This window comes from Pteropus alecto, unplaced genomic scaffold (assembly GCF_000325575.1).
Source record: "Pteropus alecto unplaced genomic scaffold, ASM32557v1 scaffold7, whole genome shotgun sequence".
Taxonomy (NCBI): Eukaryota; Metazoa; Chordata; class Mammalia; order Chiroptera; family Pteropodidae; genus Pteropus; species Pteropus alecto.
Window position 1 is genome coordinate 35,660,761 of NW_006494614.1, and position 4,421 is coordinate 35,665,181.

At 35.2% G+C, this 4,421-nt stretch overlaps 1 pseudogene; it reads right to left on the reverse strand.

Moving 5' to 3' along the window:
* Window positions 1-2,575: 2,575 nt before the first annotated feature.
* On the reverse strand, window positions 2,576-2,693 carry LOC112474972 (annotated as a pseudogene).
* Window positions 2,694-4,421: the final 1,728 nt, after the last annotated feature.

Genomic DNA, 4,421 nt, shown 5'->3' on the forward strand with positions numbered 1-4,421 from the left:
ATCCTTGCCCGTATTTAGTATTCTCAGCGTTCTGGATTTTGGCCATTCTCATAGGTGTGTTAGTGATAGAAATTCATTTTTTTTAAAGTCATATTTTGTACTTGTTGCCCTGTGTTGGTCCTTTTGTTGGGCTCAATTTCTCCATGCTATTCCACATCACATTCCATACAAAAAAAGTTAACTCATAACATGTCAAAATATAAATATAAAAAGTTCAAACACTAAAACCTCTAAAAGTTCAAACTCTAAAAACTTTTGCATCTTTAGTTGTGCTGTTGCTCAATAAAATTGCATGGAAAAAAATCTGACTACTATTCTGCACTCCAATCCTGCAAGAGGCAGAATGCTCTCATACAGTCTCCAGATGCCTTAATTATATACACTCTGCTTTCACCATACTGTAAATTGCTGGCCAAGAGCAATATAACTGAGGTTTTACCTCTCAAAGATTCCAGCTAGCCTAGATATTTTTCCTTTTCATTAATCTGTTCTCCTACCAAGATCTGCCCAACTTTCTTTTTTTATTATTATTTATTTACTTTATTATTTTTACTTTTATAAGTTTATTGGGGTAACATTGGTTAATACAATTATATAATTTTCAGGTGTACATTATCATTTGACATCTGTATATTCTATTGTGTGTTTACCCCCCAAAGTCCAATTTCCTTCAGCTACCATATATTTGAACCCCCCTACCCCATTTATCTCTCCCCTTTTCCTCCACCTCACTAGTAACCACTTCTCTATGGTCCTTTGGTAACCACTAGTCTAGAGCCCATGTCCATGAGTCTCTGTTTGTTTGTCCTGTTCTTTTGTTGCTTTCAGGTTTATATCCTACATATAAGTGATAGCATGTGATTTTCAACTTTTTCTGTCTGGATTATTTCACTTAGCATAATTATCTCGAACTTCATCCATGTTGTTGCAAATGGCAGTATTTCATCTCTTCTTATGGCTGAGTAATATTCCATTGTATACATGTGCCACAGTTCTTTAGCCAATCATCTATCGTAGGACACTTTGGTTGCTTCTATGTCCTGGCCATTGTGAATAATGCTGCTATGAACATTGGTGTGCAAATATCTTTTCGGATATGGGTTTTCAAGTCTTTAGGGGTAAATACTCAGTAGAGGGATTGCTGGATCATATGGTAGATCAATTCTTAGGTTTTTGAGGAACCTCCATAGTGGCTGTACCAATTTACAGCCCTACCAGCAGTGTCTGAGGGTTTCTTTTTCTCCTCATCCTCTCCAACATTTGTTATTACTCATCCTGTTGCTTATAGCTATTCTAAAAGGGGTGAGACGGTATCTCATTGTGGTTTTGATTTGCATTTCTCTAATAGCTAGCGATGTTGAGTATCTTTTCATATAGTTGTTGGCCATTTGTATGTCCTCTATGGAGAAGTGTCTGTTCAGGTCCTCTTCCCATTTTTTGATTGGATGACTTGTTTTTTTTGTTGTTATTGAGTCGTATGAGTTCTTTGTATATTTTGGATACTTGCTTTGCATGTCTAACTTTCAAGGTCTGTTCTGCTTTTTAAATCTTTACTCCATTTGCCCTCCAATTAATTCAGGCACTTGTTGATTTGTATACAGTCATTTTACAAGAATAACAAATGACCTGTAACAAAAAGGCAAATCTGATGGGGCAAATTTTGTCACATAATTTAGTGTAATGCTATTTTCAGAGAAAGTGTTTAGAGTTTCCTTGATCTGTCTGGAGAGTGGGGAAATAAGGAGCACCCCTAACCATTAATATGCGCCCCCACTACGTAGAACTCATTTATGAAATCTTGTATATCTTTCATACCTTGTGTTGAATTATTCATCTAATTCCTCACTGTCAGACTGACAGGACAGTGTTGAGAACAGTATAAATAGTTTGAGAGTGGAAAGTAGTTTAAGTCTTTTGAGAGTTTCTCTGACTGAATTTTTCTCATTGAGCTTTCTGCAAAATTCAAAATATTTACAAAGTATTCTAGCTTTATGAAATAAGAATATTATTATGGCATGCACAGAAACTGTTTAAAAGATACACAGAAAAATTGGCTGCTTGAACTTTCATCTTAAATCTTTACAAATGATATGAATTAATAATTCATTAAACCTCTCTGATCATCACTGTTTCTGTGTATTTTTGATTTTATATATTTATTTATTTCTTTGTCTCTTCAGATTGTGTTGTTTGTTTAGTTGATTGGTTGGTTTGGTTTTGCTTTTTAGCACACATTCTAATTTTTTTAAGCCGGAAATTACTCATTAGATAAAAGGAACTGAGGTAAATAAGTTTTCAACATGTGCGAGGTTTTGTGTTTATCTGGCTAGGAGATAAATTTGTGTTTACTATTTGCTATAACTGTAGGGGTCAGAGACTAAAATTTTCTCTATTTTCCTTGGTTTGGTCTCTCTTGTCTTTGGCTTCCCTAGAGACTTTAGAAATAGCCTATGCCTTACCTTTCTTTTATCTGTAATCCCTTGCCCTGTTAATGTGGAGGTAAAATGTGGAGGGAAAGAAGCATCTATAATTCTATGATTGGGCCTATGTTTTCTTTTTGTTTTTGTTTTTTTAAAGCCTACAGCATCTGGTATTTCTAGGTGGTCTCTCATCCAAGTACTAACCAGGCCTGACCCTGCTTAGCTTCCAAGATCAGATGAGATCGGCACATTCAGGGTGGCATGACCATAGACTGTGTCTGTCTTTTAGTAAGCCTGTGACTCTGGGCTATGAACTTCACAAGTGCTACTCAGTTTTCCTTACCCATCCCCCTTAAGTGAGATAGGTAAGCTAGAGGAGGCTGGAGTTGGGTATTTTTGTGTTTTCATCTAGATTAGTCTCTAGTAAAATAGTTTTCTATAAAGAAAGGCCTTTGTTAAGAAACACGGAGCACTCCAGGAATATTTCAAAGTCGCTATTTTCTCCTTCCCCTGCTGGGAAGCATTAGCAGATTTGTCTCCAGTTTTCATTCTGATAACCCAGTGGGGCTCCTGAAGGTAAAATGCACAAAAACAGTGTGGGGTTCTCAATAAAGCAAGGTTCACAGGAGTATTTATCCCTCAAATTACTCTACATTCAATCTCCATCAATCAGTGAATTATCCTTAAGTGCTCCTACCAGCTGGTGGATGCAGCAGCAGCTTCTGCTCCTGGTAAACTATGATTCTCTGCATTTACCTGTCTCTCCAGGTTTCAGTAGTGTGGTTTGTTTGTGAATTCAATTCTTAGATAGTTCTAAAAGTGGTAATTGTTTTTCAGTTTATTCAGCATTTTATCTTTGCTGTTCTTGTGAGGATAGGTATGTTTCCAAGCTCCTTATGTTTTGGACCAGAAACCAACATTGGTGTTAACCACAAAATGAAATGATCTCTAGGGTCACTTTCAGGTCAAATACTGCATGTTTTGAATTTCTCTTTATTATTGGAGTACTAAAATAATTTGTGGATATTTGATGTTAAAACAATTGAATGTTAAATGTGTACATTACCCATACCAGGGATTAATTATGTCACTGAGGGGCCATTTTACAGAGCTACATTTTTAAAATATAAGCACTTGCTCCTAAATTGCAATGTCTCATTAAGAGGTTGTTCCAAGGAGATTTCATCAAGAATGGCACAAATAGATGGTGTTTTTATTCACATTTATTGAATCGTATGCTAAGTGTTTTAAATTGGCTCTATTAATCTTTATAAAAGTTCTGTAAGGTTGCGCATTAGCTAATTTCTTTAAAATTGTATATAGCCTTCTTAAAGTCTATTGAAGGAGAGAGGGAAAAAAATAAAATAGTCCTCTCATTAATTTTTAACCATGGTTTCTCTTACTCTCAAAGCATGCACACTTGTCCTTTTTTAGAGGTATCTTCCCAATCCATTTGGAGAGCCCTCGCTGTTGCAACAATCGAATTTAGCATGTGGTAGCAGAAGCAATGTGTAGAGGCATATATTTCTCCCACAAAATTTGGAGAGGCACAATACAAGCTGAATAAAAAAAAATACCGAAGTACAATACAATTATGACCTTTGCATTCTGATTCATAAATACATACTGATGGATAAAATAAATACCATAAATATATGTCATGTGCCACTATGTTTAAAAATGAAAATTTAGTTTCAACTTTCTCACTGTGCAAAATTTCCAAATACCCATCTCAGTTTTGTATAACTTTGATATGTATTTTGTACTAGGACAAGGTAGTGTTGTGTTGAAATGATTTTCACAATTTTCTGATCCATTTCAAAGACAGTATAATTATTAAATCTGAAGGAGAAAATATAGATGGGTGACAAAATCAAGATAGGAAGTTGTGATAATTTTGCCCATCATAGATTCTATTTTCTAACAAGATATAGAATATTGTTTCCTAGAATTCCTAACCATGATCAGATGATATAAGAGCAGAATGAGTGGAACAAACAA